The sequence below is a fragment of the Haematobia irritans genome, chromosome 3 (genome assembly GCF_050003625.1).
Source record: "Haematobia irritans isolate KBUSLIRL chromosome 3, ASM5000362v1, whole genome shotgun sequence".
Taxonomy (NCBI): Eukaryota; Metazoa; Arthropoda; class Insecta; order Diptera; family Muscidae; genus Haematobia; species Haematobia irritans.
In genome coordinates, this window is record NC_134399.1 from 143,336,514 (window position 1) to 143,361,487 (window position 24,974).

A 24,974-nucleotide genomic window follows, 5' to 3' on the forward strand; every position below is an offset into this window, starting at 1 on the left:
TTAGGGTTTCCTTTGAAATTTCAGGAGGGCTTGAGGACACTTCCCCAAGATACATTTAAAGATTTCACCTATGAGGACTATATCAGATTCTGGATTTATAAGAACTATTTGTGTTTGAGTTTTAGAGGTAAGTAAGTGTGCAAGAAAATTATAAAATAACGTCTTGATTTGAAATCTTAAATCTGTAAAGGAAAATCTGGAAATTTTACATTGAGTTTCAAGCAATTTTCATGATCAGTGCGCCTTCTACACCCTCAAAAAATGAAGTTGGTCTATATGGAGGCATTACCAAATGGGCCGATAAAAACTTAATCCGATACACGTTTTTGTGAGCCTAAAATACCAGAATATTTACAATTTCAGGCAAATAAGATAACAACTACGGTTTCTATAAACCCAAGGATTTAAATCGGGAGATCGTTTTTATGGGGGCTATGCTAAAATATGGACCGATACTCACCCTTTTCGGCACACCTCTTTATGACCCGAAAATACCTCTAGATTTCCAATTTCAGACAAATTGGATAAAAACTACTGTTTCTATAAGCCCAAGACCCCAAATCGGGAGGTCGTTTTATATGGGGACCATACCAAAACATGGACCGATACTCACAATTTTTTGCACACGTATTTGTGGTCCTACAATACCTCTAGATTTTCAATTTCAGGTAAATTGAATAAAAACTGCGGTTTCTATAAGCCCAAGAAGTAAAATCGGGAGATCGGTCTATATGGGGGCTATACCAAACTATGGACCGATACTCACAATTTTTGGCACACGTATTTGTGGTCCTACAATACCTCTAGATTTTCAATTTCAGGTAAATTGAATAAAAACTGCGGTTTCTATAAGCCCAAGAAGTAAAATCGGGAGATCGGTCTATATGGGTGTTATACCAAAACATGCACCGATACTCACCATTTTTGGCACACCTCTTTATGGTCATAAAATACCTCTAGATTTCAACCGACCGATATAGCCCATCTTCGAACTTGACCTGCCTGCAGACAAAAGACGAGTTTGTGCAAAATTTCAGCACGATTGCTTCATTATTGAAGACTGTAGCGTGATTACAACAGACAGACAGACAGACGGACAGACGGGCATCGTTATATCGTCTTAGAATTTCTCCCTGGTCAAGAATATATATACTTTATATAGTCGGAAATCGATATTTCGATGTGTTACAAACGGAATGACAAACTTATTATACCCCCGTCACCATTCTATGGTGGTGGGTATAAAAAATATGGGAAACATTTAAATCTGAACCAACTTCTCAAAAGTGTATTTATGATTTATCGGTCGATAGATAATTATTAGAAACAAAGGAAAATTTGAGTCACTATTAAAAGTTTTCGAATAAGCAGTGACGATTTTATAAGGAAAATGTTGTTATTTTTACCATTTTTGTCGAAATCATTTTCTAGGGAAATAACATTTTGACAAAATTGTCAAATAGAGAACAGGCGGTATCAATCTGACAACGATAAAATGACACCATGCTTTGTCAAAACACTCAGCGTTCATGATCTGAAAACGTTATGGTTACGAATTTATAAACAAAATTAAAAAAATATATTTCCGCTACCGTGACTCGAACCTGTGTTTCTGCTATTAACTATTGAAATACGATCATCGCAATTATCTATGCACATATTGGTAAACTGTCCCTCTCTAGTGTAGATGTCTTTTATTTATGTTATTATTCATTTTTAGTAAATTTGAATAGTCCCATAACCGGAAAACTGATATCCACCATTTTCTGTAAGAAATTTATATTTATTAAATAATAATTATTTTAAAATAATTCCATACTTATTCTAAGAACAACATATCATCGTAACATAATTCTCTAAATTGCAAATTTTCCATGACTTGTTAAGTCAATACTTACACACACTTAGACAAAATCCTTTGGATAATTCACACTTGATTGTTTACGCGAATGAATGGGTGTGAGTATGACCAATGAAATGCACACATTGCCCTGAGGCTATGTTATCTTATACCATGACATTGGTTTAATGTTTCCCCCCTTTACACACACGCACACGAGCGCGTTCATATCACATCACACCTTTAAGCTGAACTATGAAATTTGCTTTCACTTCGTATGTTTACCATAACTAATACCCATAGATTACACGGCATATCAATTATGTTTGGCATGGAACTAATTAAAATGTACAAAACCTGCGACCATTCTCCTCAAACCCCTTGTTTTATTCGTTGTTGTTTTTTTTTTCGTTTTCGTGATGGTTTGTTTAGGCCACGTTAAGCCAATGTAAGCCCTAATTAGATTCAAATTATAAATGAGTCTAATGTGTTACAGATAAGGATGTCTAGCAATCATTAGATAAGATTATTTATTGCCAAAAACTAAAATGAAAGGCAGAAAAGCAAAATATGCCCTTGGCGAAGGTTTTTTTGTTTGACAATAAATCCAAAATTAAATTCGATCTGAAAATGTGAGATTTTGAAAATGATGAAAAATGAAAGAAATGGAAAAATGGGGTTTATAATAAAAATAAAATTTGACGCTGTGGCAAATTAAGTCAAAATGTAAAAGCTTTCTATTGAAAAGTTCATTGCTAATAAATAATACATTAAATTAATCGTTGCCAAGAAAATGTACCGATCCCCATTGGGATTGTTTTTAAAGAGAGCTTAGCGGTTAACAACACACAATATATTGAAAGAAATATTTCATTGAGAACGTGAAAATAGTATGAATTGCCTTTTTATACCCACCACCATAAATGGTGACGGGGGTATAATAAGTTTGTCATTCCGTTTGTAACACATCGAAATATCGATTTCCGACTATATAAAGTATATATATTCTTGATCAGGGAGAAATTCTAAGACGATATAAGCATGTCCGTCTGTCCGTCTGTCTGTCTGTCTGTCTGTCTGTTGTAATCACGCTACAGCCTTCAATAATGGCGCTATCGTCCCGAAATTTGGCACAGATTAGTGTTTTGTTTGCAGGCAGGTCAAGTTCGAAGATGGGCTGTATCGGTCCAAGTTTTGATAAAGTCCCCATATAAACCTACCTCCCGATTTGGGGTCTTGGGCCTATAAAAACCGTAGTTTTTATCAGATTTGCCTGAAATTGGAAATCTAGAGGTACTGTGGGACCATAAAGAGGTGTGTCGAAAATGGTCCGTATCGGTCCATGTTTTAGTATAGCCCCCATATAGACCGATCTCCCGATTTTGCTTCTTAGGCGTCTAGAAACAGTATTTTCTATCCGATTTGTCTGAAATTGAAAATCTAGAGGTATTTTAGGACCATAAGGAGTTGTGTCGAAAATCGTTCGTATCGGTCAATGTTTTGATATAGCCCCCTTATAGACCGATCTCCCGATTTTGCTTCTTGGGCGTCTAGAAACTATATTTACCATCCGATTTGCCTGAAATTGGAAATCTAGAGGTATTGTGGGACTATAAAGGGGTGTGTCGAAAATGGTCCATATCGGTCCATGTTTTGGTATAGCCCCCATATAGACCGATCTCCCGATTTTGCTTCTTACACGTCTAGAAGCAGTATTTTGTATCCGATTTGTATGAAATTGAAAATCTAAAGGTATTTTGGGACCATAAAGAGGTGTGTCGAAAATTGTCCGCATCGGTCCATGTTTTGATGTAGCCCCCATGTAAACCAACCTCCCGATTTGGAGTCTTGGAGTCTATAAAACCCGTAGTTTTTATCCAATATGCCTGAAATTGGAAATATAGAAGTATTTGGGGACCATAAAAAGGTGTGCCGAAAATGGTGCTCATCGGTACATGTGTTGTGTATAGCCCCCATATAGACCGATATACCGATTTTGCTTTTAGGGCTTCTAGAAACTATATTTACCATCCGATTTGCCTGAAATTGGAAATCTAGAGGTATTTGAGGACCATAAAAAGGTGTGCCGAAAATGGTGCTCATCGGTCCATGTTTTCATATAGCCCCATAGAGACTGATTTCCCGACTTTGCTTCTTGGGCTTCTAGAAACAACATTTTCTATCCGATTTTCCTGAAATTGAAAATCTTGAGTTCTTTTGGAACCATAAAAAGGTGTGCCGAAAATGGTGCCCATCGGTCCATTTTTTGGTATAGCCCCCATATAGACCGATCTCCCATTTTGCTTCTTGGGCTTCTAGAAACTATATTTACCATCCGCTTTGCCTGAAATTCTTGAGCTACAATAACTGTATTTATTACATGATTTGCCTGAAATTCGAAATCTAGAGGTATTTTTAGACCACAAATAAGAGTGCCGAAATTGATGTATATCGGTCCACTTTTTGGTATAACCCGCATATAGACTGATCTCTCGATTTTTACTTCTTGGGCGTCTAGAGACTATATTTTCTGGCCGATTTGTTTGAAATTTAAAATCTGGAGGTATTTTAAGATCACAAATATGTGAATAGCAAATGATGCCTATCGGTCCATGTGTTGGTATATCCCCCATATACACCGATCTCCCGGCTTTATTTCTTGGGCTTCTAGAATCCGTAGTTTTATCCGATTTGCTGGAAATTAGTAATCTATAATAAAATTTTAGACAAACGAAATTTCTTTTTCTTATAAAGTGTTTTCGTTTATTCAACGATTGTATCTAAAATTTGTGCCAAAAGAAAACTTTGCTTGTCTAAAATTACGTTTCTCAAAAAAGAAAACATTTCTTTCAGGGTATAGCTGGCGCACTGATCATGAAAATTGCTTCAAACTGAAAGTAAAAGTTCCAGATTTTACTCATCGTATTTAAATAAATGCGGAAAAATGTACAGATTTAATATTTTAAATCAAGGCGTAATTTCAACATATACACGATATATTTATATTTTCTCTAAAACTCAAACAAATTTGGTTCACATAAATCCAGAATCTTATCTGGTCTTCATAGGTAGAATCTTTAAAGTTTGTCTTCGGGAGCTGGCTCGTTTGGGAGAAGATTTGTCATCAAACCCCCTACAATTCTATATATTATCACGTAACCCACTACGACGAATAGTTTTCATAGTAAACTATTATACTTGATTCATGGTGGTGGGTATTTAAAATTCGGCCCGGCCGAATTTACTGCTGTATATACTTGTTTTGTGGTAGATTCGTTTGTAATATTGTACACTAATAAAAAAAATCATGTCCTGTTCCAGAGTTACACTGATTTTGGAATTGATTATAAGCCAAAGAGGTGGAGAATTAAAGTAAGGACACATTTAAGACACAATTCTCTTTGACATTTCAGTTTTGCGTACTTGAATGTAGGAAACAGATTTTAATTAATTCAATTCTTGGTTTTTTTTCTTTGAATGCGTTAAGAGAAACGAGTTCGAGTAATCGACAATAGTTGACTCACGCTTCATCTATTTCTAGGGAACAAATTGTGTAAAATAATTATTATTTATTCACCTATATCCAGGTGCTTCAACATAATCTTTTAGATACCAAAAAAAAAAAAAAATCCTGAAAAAATATTGTCGTGAAGTCAAAGATTTCATGTCTTTAAAATACGAATGCAAATTTTGCTTAGCAAAGAAGACGCAAGTCGATAAATTTTTCAATGAAGTCGTATTGTCCTTATAATTATGTGATTTCACTTACAAATGGGTATCATAACATGAAAGAAAATATGTTTGAGCTAAGGTCAACTTGACTTTAATAATTCAGAAAAATTCTTTAAAATTAATGAAATTGTCTTTAAATTTGTTGTCTTTTTGCATCTTGACTACAAAACAAAAAATCGTTCAAATATAGGACATGTTTTTAAAAACGACTTTATTTTAAAGATGTTTTTTACATAGCATAATTTCTACTGGAAATCGCATCTAAATTTGGAAAATAAAGTTGTCGTTAACTCGTTTTTAAAGGACTTTGATAGCATATGAAAAACAAAAGGCTGAAAAAGTGAAAAATTAAAATTGGCTTCCTAGAAACAAGTACACAAATCCCAAATTTAATACAGAATTGTGTCTTAAAAGTATCCTTACTTGTATTCTCCACTTCTTTGGCTCGGAATTAATAACAAAATTTTTAAAGTAAAGACAAAATCTTTGGAAGCGGGCATGCATTTTTCAGTGTGCAAAATTTTAGTTCTATACTAAATTTTGTCAAAATTTAATTTCTATAGAAAAAGTTTAAACATTTTATTTCTACAGAAAATTTTCTCAAAATTTTATTTCAATAGAAAATATTCGAAATTATGGCAAAATTGTCTACACAAATCAAAATATTGAAAAAATTTCTAGAGAAATAAAGTTTGGATTAAATCAAAATTTTCTATGGAAATAAAATTTTGATTTCTAAAGACAAATGTGTCAAAATTTTAATTATCAATATTTGTATCAATATTTCTTTGTATCATTATTTCTTTAGAAAATTTAACCGAAATTTTATTTCTATAGCAACTTTTGTCAAAAATTTATTTCTATAGAAAATTTTCTCAACATTTATTTCTATAGAAAAATTTTGCAAGATTTTATTTCTATAGCTAATTTTGTCAAAATTTTATTTATATAAAAAATTTTAATTTTATCAAAACTTTTTTTTATAGAAATTTTTTTCAAAATGTTGATTGTATAGAAAATTTTGCCAAAATTTTGATTTCTATAGAAAAATGTGTTCAAATTTTGATTCCTGTAGAAAATTGTGTTAAATTTGTTTCTATAGCAAATATTGTCAAAATTTTTTTTTCTACAGAAAATGTTGTAAAAATTTTATTTCTAACGAAAATTTTCTCAAAATTTTATTTCTGTAGAAAATTTTCTCAAAATTTTATTTCTATAGAAAATGTCCACAAGATTTTATTTCTATAGAAAATTTTTACAAGATTTTATTTCTACAGAAAATTTTCTCTAAATTTTATTTCTATTGAAGATTTTGATTTCTATAGAAAGATGTGTCAAAATTGAAATTATTTCTATAGCAATTTTTATCAAAATTTTATTTCTTTGGAAAATTTTGTCAAAATTTTTTTTCTATAGAAAATGTTGTCAAAATTTTACTTCAATAGAAAATTATCTCAAAATAGAATAGAAAAATTAAACAAGATTTCATTTCTATAGAAAATTTTCTCAAAATTCTATTTATATAGAACAATTTAACAAGATTTCATTTCTATTGAAAATTTTCTCAAAATTTTATTCCTATAGTAAATTTTATTTCTATAGAATATTTTAACAAAATTTTATTTCTTTAGAAAACTTTGTAAAAATTTTATTTCTATAGAAAAATGTGTCAAAATTTTGATTTTTTAAGAAAGCGGTGTTAAATTTGTTTGTATTGAAAATTTTGCCAAAATGTTTTCTATAGAAAATACAGAAAATTTGATCAAAATGTTTTTATGTAGAAAATTTTTTCAAAATTTTATTTCTATAGAAAACTTTGTCAAAATTTTGATTTCTTAAGAAAATTTTGTTATAGTTTTTTTCTATAGAGAATTTTGTCAATTTTGTGAATTTTTGTTTACAGAAAAGTTGGTCAATTTTTTTTTTTTTATAGAAAAATTTGTCAATTTTTGTCCATAGAATCATTTTTCAATTTTTTTCTATAGCAAGATATCTCTTTGTTTATCTATCACTATAGGAAGACTCGACAAATTCCCTTTTTATGGGCTTCGACATATTTTCTAGGATTGGTCACTTACCTCTCAATGAATCTGGGTTACAAAACTTTAGATCTTACACCCATATTCGTTGACGAATCTCATCAAATTCATCTGATTATAAGTCTTTGCTTATGTATATGTACATGTATGTATATATTTGTGTCTGACAGTGCAAATACTGAAGGTCGTTATTTTCTTTTCAGATGTAATCTTTATCCAGACTTCCAGTTTTTAATTACCACATTGAGATATAACATTTTTAAGTTCTCTTTTGAAATTGATAAACGCCTTCTTGAAGATCAAAAACAGCAGTCTCTTTCAATTTTCTTCATTTTTTTTACCAAACCTATTGATATCCGCTCTCGAGACTATGTCCTTTTGAGGAGAAAACACTTGATACATATAAATATTTACCGACAAGGCTAATGATTTTCTCTTCAGAATTTTTCCTTTGTTTTGGTTAGCTTTTGCTCTGTCCTGCTTTTGAACTAAGCCATATGCATAATTATTCTGTTATCACAAAAGAAACTGAAACATATTGTTCAAGTGCTGCACATAAAACACCAAAAGCTTAGCCTATAACAACCCAACAAACATTTTCATGTACTTACAAGATAGAATAGAAATAGTAAAAACTTTGTATTATCATGCTGACCTCGTTTAATTCAATATTCTAGAAGAAAGTATTCATAGAACCAGTATTTTCCCATATTTCCCTATTTTATTTTTATTTCTAAGTATACCCAAAAATGTCAAAAAATGCTCATTGGGTATTTCATCACTAACTAATTCATATGACCCAACCTTATGACTTATGAATATTTATATTCAAGTACCTCTTTTTCACTTTCCCCTCTGCAGCACTTTATTGTGCCACAGGCGTCATTGTTTCTTGAGTGGATGAAAGTTACAGAATATATGATAAAGGGCTATTGCGAAAGCTTTTCTTATTTAACAGAAAATAAACTTAGAGCTATAAGGTTGCTAGCCAATAGTAGCAAATAATAATATACCGAAATTTGAATAACATTTTACCACAAATCTAGCAAATTAAAGTAAAATTGTATCCAAATTTTATTTCTTGTTGCTTTGAATTCAGCTCAAAATTCAACTATACCAAGACTAACTTAACCAATAGAGAGAAAATGTTGTCAAAAAATTATTTCTATACAAAATTTTGCCAAAAATTTATTTCTATAGAACATTTTGTCAAAATTTTATTTCCATAGAAAATTTTTCCAAAATTATATTTCTATAGAAAATGTTTCCAAAATTTTATTTCTATAGAGAATTGAATTACCTCTTACACTGAAAAAAAGCATACTCGGATCCAAAGATTTTGTCTTAACTTTAAAAAATTTGGTATTGATTCCGAGCCAAAGAAGCGGAGAATACAAGTAAGGATACTTTTAAGACACAATTCTTATTTAAATTTAGGTTTTGTGTACTTGCTTCTAGGAAGCAAATTTTAATTTTTCGCTTTCTCAGCTTTTTTTCTTCATATGCTATCAAAGTCCTTTAAAAACGAGTTAAGGGCAACTTTATTTTCCAAATTAGGACTCGACTTCCAGTAGAAATTATGCTATGTTTGAAGTAAAAAACTTCTTTAAAATAAAGTTTTGAAAAACATGTCCCATATTTGAACGATTTTTTGCTTTGTAGTCAAGATGCAAAAAGACAACAAATTTAAAGACAATTTCATTAAATTTAAAGAATTTTTCTGAATTATTAAAGTCAAGTTGACCTTAGCCTATAAATTTTTTCTTTCATGTTAAGATATCCATTTTTAAGTCAAATCACTTAATTATAAGGACAATATGACTTCATTGAAAAGTTTATCGACTTTTGGACAAGGAAAATAACTTTATTTTAGAGAAATGCGTCTTCTATACTAAGCAAAATTTGTATTCGTATTTTAAAGACATGAAATATTTGACCTCACGACAATATTTTTTTTTTCAGTATAGTTGGAGAGGAATATTTCGCAAAATCTACCATAAAATCAAGAATTAAACCAACAGTAAAAAATGTATATTTTTTTGGTAGAATTCTACCAACTGTGGCAACCGTGATCTAGACATCGTCCTGAAATTGAAAATCTAGAGGTTCTTTAGGTTAACATATAGCTTTGTTTTATATCGGTAAGTGTTTGACATAGCCCTCAGGGAGCACAGTGGTGCAATGGTTATCATGTCCGCCTTCCATAAAAGGGGTCATGAGTTCAATCTTTCCACCAACAAATTTTTTTTCGGTTAATTATGCCCTCTCAAAGTTGTTCTATGAGCTTTCATCCTAATTTGGAACGTACTTCGTTATAAAAAGGAGGTCCCCCGTGATTGTGCTATATATGGAATCGGGTAGCAGCCAGTGATAAGAGAGAAGTTCACCACTGTGGTATTACAAAAGCTGAATGGTCTAAGTGAGCCTGAAATGCGCTGCCACTATACCTACACAGTCTTACACAAGTTTACATACGGATTAAAAAATTGTATTTTCTTTAATTATTAAAATATAATAAAATATGCATATATATGCTTTAGATTTTGTAAATTAATTTGAAAAACAAAGTATTTGTCCATTTTCAAGAAGATGTTTTTAGTCTGGATTATAAACAACAACAAGAAACATGTTTAGTTATAAGGTAAAAACCTCAAGGGTATGTAAACTTATGTGAGACTGTGTATATACCTATCCTAGCCCTAAGGGTGGCTGAATAAACAGAGATCTGACTGAATAAACAGAGATCTGCTATTTTCCTATATAAGTGTTTATAAATCTTGTACCATTGCTCGTTACCGTGCTACTCGCATTGTTGCATGGCATCAAACAAGGCGCGGAGAAACGGTGGAATCAGCAGCAAGGATCCGAAAAGTGAAAAAAAGTGCTCGTGAACTTAACATTTTTCGAGAACGGGTGCAACATATAATGAAACGTGAGCATTGAATAAAGTCATTTAAGTTCCCAAAAATGCACAAAAAGTTAGACTGGAAAGAGCCAAGGTTTTGCTTCGCTTGCACGAAAGTGGCCATTTACAGAATTTGGTTTTCTCCTTTGAGAAGCAATTCCAAATTCAGCAAATTGTGAAAATCCAAATTATCGGGTTCATCTGCCAAAGAAGTCAGCTGAAAATTGCACCTTTCATTGACCACCAGACTTCAATCTCGCTGATGGTAATGGTGTGTGCTGCGGTAACGCCTGATGGCAGGGATGGAAAATACAATTTTTAAGAAGGTACAAGAAGTATTTCTTTTTTTGAAAAAGTACTTTTCACTAAATTTCAACAAAAATTCTATTGGAAGATTAATCTCAAAGCTGCTTTAGACAGAATTTTAATAAAAATAGATTTTTTGTCAACACCTACATTTTAATTGTTTTTAGTGGTAAATCCGCTTAAAAAGACTACCGTAGTATTGTAATCACGGTTGCAACAGTTGGTAGAATTCTACTGTTTGGTAAATTGGTAGAATTCATGGTAGTTCATACATTTTCTTTAGATAAATAAAAATAAAATTTTTACAAAATTTTCTATAGAAATAAAATGTTGACAAAATTATCTATAGAAATAAAATGTTAACAAAATTTTCTATAGAAATAAATTTTTGACAAAATTATCTATAGGAATAATATGTTGACAAAATTTTCTATAGAAATAAAATTTTCATTCGTTTTGTTTGTTATTGTTGGATTCTCTTCAATCGTTATTGTTGTTTTTGATCTCAGCTTAAAGCCATGCATTGACTAAACTACAAGTGTAGCTTAACCAACAGAGGAAAAGTATGCTTGTCAAATTTATTTGGGCAAAGCCCTATAGACTGCAAGATGGTTGGATGTACAGCTGTTTCGGAATTACCACATTCCTCATCAGCATCCTCTACTTGCAGCAAAACTATCAACCAATTATCAGGTTTTCGGGAGGTTCAAGTGTAGTTCACTTTGGGTTGAGTGAATTACGCGAATTTATTCTGATAAGTGGTTGATAGTTTTGCTGCAAGTAGAGGATGCTGATGAGGAATGTGGTAATTCCGACACAGCTGTACATCCAACCATCTTGCAGTCTATAGGGCTTTGCCCAAATAAATTTGACAAGCATACTTTTCCTCTGTTGGTTAAGCTACACTTGTAGTTTAGTCAATGCATGGCTTTAAGCTGAGATCAAAAACAACAATAACGAAATAAAATTTTGACAAAATTTTCTGTAGAAATAAAATTTTGACAAAATTTTCTATAGAAATAAAATTTTGACAAAATTTTCTATAGAAATACAATTTTGACAAAATTTTCTATAGAAATAAAATTTTGATAAAATTTTCTATAGAAATACAATTTTGATTAAATTTTCTATAAAAATACAATTTTGATCAAATATTCTATAGAAATAAAATTTTGACAAAATTTTCTATAGAAATAAAATTAAGATCAAATTTGCTATAGAATTAAAATTTTGACAAAATTTTCTATAGAAATAAAATGTTGACAAAATTTTCGTTAGAAAAAAAATTTTGACAAAATTTTCTATAGAAATAGAATTTTGACAAAATTTTCTATAGAAATAACATTTTGACAAAATTTTCTATAGAAATAGAATTTTGACAAAATTTTCTATAGAAATAACATTTTGACAAAATTTTCTATAGAAATAGAATTTTGACAAAATTTTCTTTAGAAATAACATTTTGACAAAATTTTCTATAGAAATAACATTTTGACAAAATTTTCTATAGAAATAACATTTTGACAAAATTTTCTATAGGAATAAAATTTTGACAAAATTTTCTATAGAAATAAAATTTTGACAAAAATTTTCTATAGAAATAAAATTTTGACAAAAATTTTCTATAGAAATAAAGTGTTGATAAAATTTTCTATAGAAATAAAATTTTGACAAAATTTTCTATAGAAATAAATTTTTAAAAAAATTTCTATAGAAATAAAATTTGGACAAAAATTTCTATAGAAATAAAATTTCGACAAAATGTTCTATAGAAATAAAATTTTGACAAAATTTTCTATTGAAATAAAATGTTGACAAAATTTTCTATAGAAATAAAATTTTGACAAAATTTTCTATAGAAATAAAATTAAGGTCAAATTTGCTATAGAATTAAAATTTTGACAAAATTTTCTATAGAAATAAAATGTTGACAAAATGTTCTTTAGAAATAAAATTTTGACAAAATTTTCTATAAAAATAAAATTTTGACAAATTTTTCTATGGAAATAAAATTTTTACAAAATTTTCTATAGAAATAAAATTTTTACAAAATTTTCTATAGAAATAAAATTTCTACAAAATGTTCTATAGAAATAAACTTTTGCAAAATTTTCTATAAAAATAAAATTTTGACAAAATTTTCTATAGAAATAAAATTTCGACAAAATTTTCTATAGAAATAAAATTTAGATAAAATTTGCTATAGAAATATAATTTTGGCAAAATTTACAAGTAAACTTCATTTTATCAATTATTGCTGGCCGATTTTTATTTCAACGACGTGGGACCTAAAAGGGCAACTAGTGATCTTAGATGAGATGAGTAATATTCCTCCTTAATCCAAATAAAGATCATTCTTATAACTCCTGAATCGGATACAGTCTCTATATGTAGAAACTTTCAATTTAACTGGGGGAGGGGGCGTGCCATTTGCTCCGACCATCTATAGGTTGTACGAGTATGTATAATCATAATTAAATTCTTTATATTTGAGAGAAACAAGGGGATTCCAAAAGAATTTATAAGTATATACATGAGTTTGACTGCGAACTAACAAACCATATATATATATATCCTGGACTCGCCTATAAAGTATAAATTGAAGCTAAAAATTATTATACACTTTATTAAATGGCATAGTTTCCAAAAACGACTTTTCAAAAAATCCACAATTTTCTTATGTCTTCCGTGTAAATTTAGTGTAGATTTTGACACAATTTGTCCAATGTACTGACAATGATGTAGGGTTAAATACTGGTCCTTTTTGCATGACTTTATCAAACACATTTTTCCAAACTTGGTCTTGTACACGTATCGTTCCAATTTGAATACCCTTTTGTTTTTTACAAACAACAAATTTCAATGACTTTTCAAAAAATCCACAATTTTCTTATGCCTTCAGCATAAATTTAGTGTAGAATTTGACACAATCTGTCCAAGGTACTGACAGTGACGAAGGGTTAAACGCAAGTCCTTTTGTATGACTTTATCAATTACATTTTTCCAAACTTGGTCTTGTACACGTATCGTTCCAATTTCAATACCCTTTTGTTATTTACAACGACAAATTTCAAAAACAGTGGGACACTGGTCTATTTTGTCCTATAATTCAGTATAGAAATTTGTCATTTTCTCCTCCAGAATCTCTTTCTTTATGAATGAAAGTATACACTAGTGTAGGTAAGGTTACTAGCTTTTATTGTTAACCTCGGTGGATTACATGGAATTTGCAATACGTTTCAATGATAGTTGGTATTATATTATAAAATAAATAAAATTAGAATATATACTATTAAACTATAAATTAGTTGTAAATCTATGGACAATTTATAGAAGTTAGGATATTTTAACCTTCTTTCATTACAAACATAATCATTTCTCACATAAATATTTCCCATCCCACTGTATATGACTGCCTTAATTGGTAGAACTCCTTTTCCCTGCATTTCGCTCCCCGACTTGTGACTATGATATTTACTTGTTTATTATCCTCTTTAGAACTTTAGCCATTGAAAACTGTGTGCCAGGACTTTATAAGCCGTCATGAATGCCACTGACCCAATACAGGCATGAAAACCAAAACAGAAGGAAGGAGGTTTGGTGTTCAGATTTGCTTGAAATTAAGTATAACCAAAAACAAAAACCGACCAACAAGTCCATAGCAATAGTGGGTGGTCCATTTTGTGAGGCTATTTGTATGGCTAATCTTGAACGTCACTAAAATGAACTGGATTTGTGTCGACTCGAATGAATAGAGAAGAGATGCACTCTTAAAAGATTGAAATGTCTCTGGGGTGTCTTTTCTGCTATACAAGCAAACAAAAAAATAGAAAAAGTTTTTGTGAAGTGAAAAGTTTATATATTTTTATTTTACAATAGAGATTTAGTAAATCTGTTTGCTTCTACCAAAACATTGACCTTAATAATGGGCCAAACGTTTTTCGGTTTTAAGGTTTTAATTAAAAGTAACTAAATCAACGAAAATAAAAAAGATATAAAACAATTGGATCGAAAAAGCAATTGTTCGTATTGCTGAGATACTAAATATAAAAAACATTCATTTAATTATTACACGAAGATACAGGAGGTCTGAACAACAACTAACAGCCATTTTCTAATTTAGAGAGTTACATATGTTGGATTATAGATTTTTTTTTGTTGTGTTGTTAAACATGCCTGTTTTCCCATTCCCACCAATGAAGACACCGATTAAGCATATAAAAGAAAAATCGTAGCAGGAGTTGTTGGCTATACCAAAACCATGGATTGGTAAAAAAAAGCTGGCCTGAGTGTATTATATACATTATATTGGGGATTACTATGAAGGGGACAAGATAGTTGTTTAGGGATAAACAAGTGCTTTTTGAAAAATATTAATTTCGCCAAAAACTAACCACGACCAGACCTCGTCTGTGCGAAAAACTTTCCATTTGCGCATAAACTCAAAAAACAGTGAACCCACCAGGACGGAAAGTTTTCTTTCATTTTAGAAAATTTTAACGGAACTACATTTTACAAATGCAGGGGTCACGCGGATTTCACAAAAATAACTAAATATTTTTCGAAAAATTTAAAATTTTAAAGATATTTTCCCATATTCATAGTAATTTGCTGACAGTTTAACGATGGAATTTGGGGTACTAGTAAAAAATTAGGGTATTCAGTCAAATTTTTATGTTTATTTTCTGTAATATAGAAAATTTTGATACAATTTATTTCTAAAAAAATGCAGTCACCATTTTATTTTTATAGAAAATTTTATTTCTATAGAACATTTTGTCAAAATTTTATTTCCATATGTTAGAAAATTTTGTCAAAACTTTATTTCTATAGAAAATTTTGTCAAAATTTTATTTCTATAGACAATTTTATCAAAAATTTAGAAAAGTTTGTGAATATTTTATTTCTATAGAAAATTTAATTTCTATAGAAAATTTTATTTCTATAGAAAACTAAATTTCTGTACAAAATTTTATTTCTATACACAATTTTGACAAAATTAAATTTATATAGAATGTTTTGTCAAAATTTTTATTCTATTGAAAATTTGGTAAAGATTTTAATTCTATAGAAAATTTTGCCAAAATTTTTTTCATAGAAAATTTTGCCAAATTTTTTTTTCAAAGAAAATTTTGAAAAATTTTATTTCTATAGAAAGTTTTGTAAAGATTTTATTTTTATAGAAAATTTTGTCAAAATTTTAATTCTATAGAAAATTTTGTCAAAATTATAATTCTACAGAAAATTTTTTCCAATTTTATTTCCATAGAAAATGTTGTCCAAATTTTATTTCTATAGAAAAGTTTGTCCAAATTTTATTTCTATAGAAAATTTTGTCAAAATTTTAGTTCTATAGAAAATTTTGTCAAAATTTTATTTCTATAGAAGATTTTGTCAAAATTTTATTTGTATAGAAAATTTTGTCCAATTTTATTTCTATTGAAAATTTTCTCAAAATTTTATTTCTATAGAAGATTTTGTCAAAATTTTATTTCTATAGAAGATTTTGTCAAAATTTTATTTCTTTAGAAGATTTTGTCAAAATTTTACTTCTTTAGAAGATTTTGTCAAAATTTTATTTGTATTGAAAATTTTGCCCAATTTTATTTCTATAGAAAATTTTCTCCAAATTTAATTTCTACAGAAGATTTTGTCAAAATTTTCTATAAGAAATTTTTTCAAAACTTTACAAAAGTTGTCAATATTTTATTTCTATAGAAAATTTCATTTCTATAGAAAATTGTATTTCTACAGAAAATTTCAGTTCTATAGAAAATTGTATTTCTATAGAAAACTAAATTTCTGTAAAAAAATTATTTCTCTAGAAAATTTAGACAAAATTTTATTTCTATAGAATGTTTTGTAAAAATTTTTATTCTATTGAACATTTTGTAAAGATTTTTTATTCTATAGAAAATTTTGTCAAAATTTTTTTCATAGAAAATTTTGTCAAAATTTTATTTCTATAGAAAGTTTTGTCAAGATTTTAATTCTATAGAAAATTTTGTCCAAATTTTATTTCTATAGAAAAATTTATTTCTATAGAAAACTAAATTTCTGTAGAAAAAATTATTTCTATAGAAAATTAAGTCAAAATTTTATTTCTATAGAATGTTTTGTCAAAATTTTTTGAATATTTTGTAAAGATTTTAATTTAAGATTTTTAATTTCTATAGAAAATTTTGTCAAAATTTTATTTCTATAGAAGATTTTATCCAAATTTTATTTCTATAGAAAATTTTGTCCAAATTTTATTTCTTTAGAAGATTTTGTCCAAATTTTATTTTTATAGAAAATTTTGTCCAAATTTTATTTCTATAGAAAATTTTGTCAAAATTTCATTTCCATAAAAAATTTTGTCCAAATTTTATTTCTATAGAAAATTTTGTCAAAATTTTATTTCTATAGAAAATTTTGTCCAAATTTTATTTCATTAAAAATTTTTTTCCAATTTTCTTTCCATAGAAAATGTTGTACAATTTTATTTCCATAGAAAATTTTGTCCAAATTTTATTTCTTTTTGGTCCAAATTTTATTTCCATAGAAAATTTTGTCCAAATTTTATTTCTATAGAAAATTTCAGTTCTATAGAAAATTTTATTTCTATAGAAATTTTTAGTTCTATGGAAAATTTCGTTTCTATAGAAAATTTTATTTCTATAGAAAATTTTGTCAAAATTTTATTTCGATAGAAAATTTTGTCAAAATTTTATTTCGATAGAAAATTTTGTCAAAATTTTACTTCGATAGACAATTTTGTCCAAATTTTATTTCTATAGAAGATTTTGTCCAAATTTTATTTCTATAGAAAAATTTGTCCAAATTTTATTTCTATAGAAGATTTTGTCCAAATTTTATTTTTATAGAAAATTTTGTCCAAATTTTATTTCTATAGAACATTTTGTCAAAATGTTATTTCCATAAAAAATTTTGTCCACATTTTATTTCTATAGAAAATTTTGTCAAAATTTTATTTCTATAGAAAATTTTGTCAAAATTTTATTTCCATAAAAAATTTTGTCCAAATTTTATTTCTATAGAAAATTTGGTCAAAATTTTATTTCTATAGAAAATTTAGTCCAAATTTTTTTCAATACAAAATTTTGTCCAATTTTATTTCCATAGAAAATGTTGTCCAGTTTTATTTCCATAGAAAATTTTGTCCAAATTTTATTTCTTTTTGGTCCAAATTTTATTTCCATAGAAAATTTTGTCCAAATTTTATTTCTATAGAAAATTTCAGTTCTATAGAAAATTTTATTTTATAGAAATTTTTAGTTCTATAGAAAATTTCATTTCTATAGAAAATTTAATTTCTATAGAAAATTTGGCAAAATTTTATTTCGATAGAAAGATTTGTCAAAATTTTACTTCGATAGACAATTTTGTCAAAATGTTATTTCTATGGAAAATTTTGTCAAAATTTTATTTCTAGAGGAAACTTGTGAAGTAGCTCTTAGCTGGCGAGGAATATTTTACAAAATTTACCAAAACATCAAGTATTGTACCAATCTACCATAAAGTACCAAATTGGCCATTTTGGTAAATTTCCACCAAATGTGGCATCCGTCGATATGAATCAAAAATGTGCTATAGTTTGGAGCATAAGTTCTGCCTGCTATATTCCCATTGAAGGACTTTGATAATCAAAGATTCAAATATTTAAACCAACATAAAATTAATTTATACAAAAATGAACTCATTTAAAAATGACACGCTAAATTATATCTTTCAATGACATCAAAGAGACCAACAACCTAAATACCAAACTTGTTCATTATGGAGAGCATGTTTGGTAAATTGAAATCGTGATTTGTAAAAATCTTCACCATGTAAAAGGATCATGACATTTTGCTATAATTAAATTTCGCACACATTTTGACATATCAAACGAATGGATGGATTGATGGAACAAAATTGATTGAATAAAAAGAGGCCATAGAAGTTATTGTAATGATAAGCCAGCAATATCACAACACGCAACCACCAAACAACACAACCATGTTATTTTCAAGGTGTCAAAATGTAACTGACAAACTTTGAATTAAATTCGCATCCATTCAAATATAAACCAAGCGTAAAGACATGACAAACAATGTAACCGAACAGCAGGAAATGTCCATCCGGAAATATGTATACGAGAGAGGGAGAGAGAGGGAAAAAGAAAGAGTGAAATAATGTGTCAGGCTTTGTGTTTTTGTGTATGTGTGTGACATAACTATAGTTGTAGTATCAGCAGGATTCATGCTGTGTGACTTGTTGGCACAAATACATTTCAAGGCATACAAATATTCTAGTATACATGGTGGTAATGGGATTAGTTTTTTTCTTCACTTTTGCGTGCTTAATTCAGCAGAAATTCTATTTTTCGATTTGAACTTCAGGTCTTTAATAAAGCATGGCCACCAATATCCCATTTAATTTCGTTATTTTATTGAATTTGTTTTATCAAAGTATTAGTATGGTTTTAGGCCATTGTCCTAATGTAAAAAATGAGTTTTAGGGCGAAACAGCCTAGGGCTCTCGCTCTAATATTGGATGAAATAAAGTTATCAATTTCTTTTGACACATTTTGGTAACACATCACAAAACTTTTGAAATGCTAGTTCACACAAACACACATTCACGTTCACACATGCCTTCATTGTATTTACTGCATTGACAATTGTTGCCAAAGTCATTGAAATGAAATACGTAACGATCTCATGAGGGAGCAAGGTTATATTTTGTGGGTGAAATTTCACAGTGGGATATTTTTAATCTATAATAAAATAAAATCAATTAAATTAATTTTTTCAATGTGTATATGGGGTGTTTGCATAAAATATCTTGATTTTATTCTTCAATCCCATCCATTGCGGACAGAAGGCGTACTATAAGAAGCACCCAGAAACAAGTGAGTTTCTTATAGTATGCAAATACCAATGAAACCTCTACCAAAACATGGACCGATACACTCGAGTTTCGACACACTATTCTGGTCCTAAAATACCTCTAGATTTCCAATTTCAGGCAAATCGAATAGAATATATGGTTTCTAGAACCCAAAGGAATAAAATCGAGAGATCGGTCTATAAGGGGCTATACCAAAACAAGGACCGATACACCGTTTTCGACACACATATTTGTGGTCCTAAACTACTTCTAGATTTCAAATTTGAGAAGCCTAAGATCCATCTTTGAACTGGTACTGCGTGCAGACAAAAGGCGAATCTGTGCAAAATTTCAGGACGATAGCGCCATTATTGAAGACTGTAGCGTGATTACAACAGACGGCCAGACGGACATGCTTACAATTTCTCCTTGATCAAGAATATATATATACTTTATATTGTCGGAAATCGATATTTCGATATGCTACAAATGGAATGACAAACTTATTATACCCCCATCACCATTCTATGGTTGTGGGTATAATGAATTCTCTACGAAAGATTGATTGAAAAAATTGTCCATTGTACAAGCCTGCCCAGAATATTTTGATATCAGGAAATAGGCTATGACAAGTACTTTCTGGCTATGTGGTCGTTATATGCAAAACCAAACCCGAAGCCGATTTAGTAAAAATAACTTACTACGAAAGAGTTACTTAAAAAAATTGCCAGCTGAAAAAAAATTGTCCATTGTGCAATCTTTCCCAGGATATTATGATATCATGAGAAAGGCTATGACAAGTACTTTCTTGCTATGTGGTCGTTATATGCAACACCAGTAAAAATAACTTACTACGAAAGATTTACAAAAAAAATTGCCAGCTGAGCAATATTGTCACGGATATTTTGGCATCAGGCCGTGTCGTCTATCTTCTGGCTCACTTAAACTATTCAGTCCGTTGTAGTATGACAGTTTGTGAATTTCTCTCTTATCACTGAGTGCTGACCGGTCCTATATATAGCTTCTATATAAATAAAATTTTGACAAAATTTCCTATCAAAGTAAAACTTTGGAAAAATTTTAACTTTTAAATGCTAGTAATTTAATTTGGAAAAATGGTCCGCTGATACTAATTTTCGTCCAATTTTTTAAAAATTATGGGCCAAAAAAAATTTTATTGTGGCAATACTGGCGCATATATATAAATAAGACAACTTATATCGGTACATTTATGGTACTTTTCACCATAGAAATGCAAATGGAGTGTTTTTATAATGGGAGTTCGTTATATTACACGCGAAAATAATTCTTTGCTCCCAAACGAAATTTTAGACAAACAAAGTTCGTTTCTCATTTGATTTTCGCTGTACGGAAGTGTATTTGGAAGAAAAGTATATACTTTTTGTGATAAATGTTTATTATTTTCCAGGATGTAAAAACAATTTCATAAAGACAAACTCAAAAAAAAAAAAAAACATTGTTTTTTTTATGCTAATTGCATTTACCCTCACATCTTTCTCACATCCACGAGGTTTTCTAGTTCTTAACACCTTTTTCTGTAATACCAACAATGTAGAAGAAATTATAAGATTTTATAAATTTTTAAAATTTTTTTTTTGCCTTTCGCCTGGACGGAGAATCGAACCGCGGACCATGCACTTTGTAAATCAACACACTAACCACTGAGCTATGTACAAACAAATGAATTTTTTGGTGATAAAAGTTTAAAATTTTCGAAGCAATTCAAAAAACTCTAACAAAAGAAAAACGTTTTCGGTACACGTTTTCCAAACGTTTTCTTTTTCTTTGTGTGTACAAGGAGTCGACTCCTAGTCAATGTAGAGCAAACTTGGCTGGACTCTACATCCTTGGTTAACAGCCTGTTTCTGTATGTCGATCGAGCTCTATCAATCGACTGAAATGGAAACAAAAAGCCGAATTTATAACAAAAAATCAACTGTTTCTATGCATTTCAGTCGCACAGAAAAAAATTTCACGAAAATTTTTCCAATTAAAATCTTAATTGAGTTTTAAAAAATATTCAATTAAAAATTTAATTGATTCAACAAATTTTTTAATTGAAATAAAAATCAATCACACAAATTAATAGTATCAATTAAATATTTAATTGGATCAATTAATTTTTTAATTGACTGTCAATTAATTTTTTAATTGATACTATCAATTCTGTGATTGAAGACATTTCAATTAAAAAATTAATTGGATCAATTAATTTCGTGATTGAATCAGAAAAAAAATTTTTTGTGTGCGATCGATAGAGATCGTTCGACATACAGAAACAGGCTGTTAAATTACAATTATGAGAGCTTAAAGTAATCAGAATGCTTAGGATGTTTTCGCCAATCTTTAAAATATAGATTCGTATGAAAACTACGAAAAACAGAAAATAAATAAAATTAAATTCTAATTCATAACATGACGAAATTAAAATATTTTAAAATTTATTAAAATTGCTCTGCTTAACCCATTGTTAAGTTTTTCGAACTTTCCTATTGTATTTGTGGGTATGACCATTGACATTGATACAACAACAGCACACAGTTCCCATGGTGACTTCTACTTCACCATTAACTTCAAACATCTCTCCATTGGACAGACAAACTTCTCCCGCATATATTTGTCGCTGCTCGAATTGCGAACAGAACAAAACGCAAGAACATTGAAGCGAATGACCACAATGGTGCTAAAGATTTAAACATGGCCAATAATGAAATACAACACAAAAGCTATCACCGCCTTTATCACCATTCGGACGGTTGACGGAAATAATCCACACCATCATCATTCTTCTTTTCCATATAAATTTCTCCACATAAAATCGAAGCAAACTTAACGCCTACCCAACTGACATCCAGTTTGCCACCAACTAGCAGGGGATAATAACAAAACCGAGGATGCCATTGGTCCTCCTTACACTTGGAAGGTTGATGTCGATGATGATGACAATGGGAGATAAATAGAAGTGGCGTTGAAACGTGTAATTCGAATACAAAAAAAGCAAACACATTGGTTGTGGCAAATTTATAGATGATGGCATTGAAATGAATGTACATCAGATGTTGCAGAAAAGCCACAAAGGGCTAATTTAAGATATTGCAAGGCAACGGTATTAATGTGACTATCGTAGCCAATAGTACAATAAAATTCGCTCAAGATATTGAAAATATGTCTTATGGGGTTTTTATACTCACCACCATAGGAGGATGATGTGCAGCGATATATTGATTTCGGACTATATAAATAGTTGAAGTAGTCTTGAAAAGACGATCTAACGATGTCCTTTAGGCTCAAAAAGACTTTTGGAAGTCACAGTTTTCATCCGGTGTGCTTGAAATTTTAAATTCAGATTTTGTGGTCCATAAAGGGCTAAACTTTTTTGATATTAGTCCATGATCAAAAATCTTGAGATCCTTGAGATAATCCATCCAGATCACTAACCTTGCCCCGTCGAGATTCTTGAAGGAGGATATTTGCAATTTTAGCAACATCGGGAAAAATGGCGGCGTCTATGTTGCAAAGAAATCAAATCGGGAAGTCCGTCTATATGGGGATACACCTCAACAGACATCGATATAACCCATCTTCGAAGTTGAAGTGTTTGCAGACAAAAAACGAATTTGAACAAAATTTACTACAATAGCCACCGTGGTGCAATGGTTAGCATGCCCGCCGTGCATACACAAGGTCGTGGGTTCGATTCCTGCTTTGACCGAACACCAAAAAGTTTTTTGATTATCCCACCTCAGTAATGCTGCTGACATTTCTGAGTGCTTCAAAGCTTCTCTAAGTGATTTCACTGCAATGTGGAACGCCGTTCGGACTCGGCTATAAAAAGGAGGTTCCTTGTCATTGAGCTTAACATGGAATCGGGCAGCACTCAGTGATAAGAGAGAAGTTCACCAATGTGGTATCACAATGGACTGAATAGTCTCAGTGAGCCTGATACATCGGGCTGCCACCTAACCTAACCTAACCTACTACAATACCTTCATTATTGTAGGCTGCAACGTGAATACACCAGTTAGACATCCAGACAGACAGACAAACGGGCAGATGGTCACCTTAGAATTTCGGAATTCGACATTGATGTGTTACAAATGGAATGATAAAATTGATATAATACCATCACCATCCTAAATATGATGGTGGGTATAAAAACTGGATAAAATTGTACAACAGACCATTTACTGGATTTTACCATATACAGGGTACCTAATACGTAGTGCAAAAAAGTTAAGCACTTTTTTAATTTTATTGTTCGAAAACAAAAATATCACAAATAACATTAAATTTTAGAATCAGTTTAGATTTGTTCGAATTGTCACGAATTATTGTCCTCAATCGGCCGACAAAGCCATTACCCACTGCACGTAGGTGACTCTGCGGTTGTTTCGTCCATTAACGGTGAATCGCCGTCTTGAAATTATCGACCTGGTATTTTTTTAGTTGCAACTTTACTCTCCTAAATGCCACAGGTATAAAAGTCCAACGGTTAGAGATCCGGAGATTTTAGTGGCCACTGTTCGGTATAAATGAAACGAAGAACCTCCTTCTTAACCCTTTTCTGGTCGACGCGTGCTGAATCCTAGTGAAATGACCGTGTTTATTTCCGAACATATCTGATGTTGTTACCGTTCTTCGTCCCCTGCATTCTGGCTGAAATCACAATTTTATCGGCAAAAAGTAAGTTTTTCAACTTTAAATTTTTATACTCAACACCATAGAACGGGGACGGGGGTATAATAAGTTTGTCATTCCGTTTGTGATACATCGAAATATCGATTTCCGACTATATAAAGTATATATTCTTGATCAGGCAGAAATTCTAAGGCGATATAGCCATGTCCGTCTGTCTGGCTGTCTGTTGTTATCACGCTACAGTCTTCAATAATAAAGCAATCGTACTGAAATTTCGCACAAACTCGTCTTTTGTCTGCAGGCAGGTTAAGTTCGAAGATGGGCTATATCGGTCCAAGTTTTGATATAGTCCCCATATAAACCGACCTCCGATTTGGGGTCTTGGGCTTATAAAAACCTTAGTGTCTATCCAATTTGCCTAAAATTAAAAATCTAGAGGTATTTTATGACCACAAAATCTAGAGGTATTTTATGACCAAAAATGGCGAGTATCGGTTCATGTTTTGGTATAGCCCCCATATAGACCGATCTCCCGATTATATTTCTAGGGATTCTAGAATCGATAGTTATTATCCAATTTGGTTGAAATTTGAAATCTAGAGGTATTTTAGGACCATAA

At 30.1% G+C, this 24,974-nt stretch overlaps 1 protein-coding gene across 1 annotated transcript in view; it reads right to left on the minus strand.

The window, feature by feature from the left end:
- The window catches only part of LOC142229025 (uncharacterized), a 549,429-nt gene that overhangs the window by 252,306 nt on the left and 272,149 nt on the right, over positions 1–24,974 (minus strand). The gene's annotated exons all lie outside the window — the stretch shown is intronic.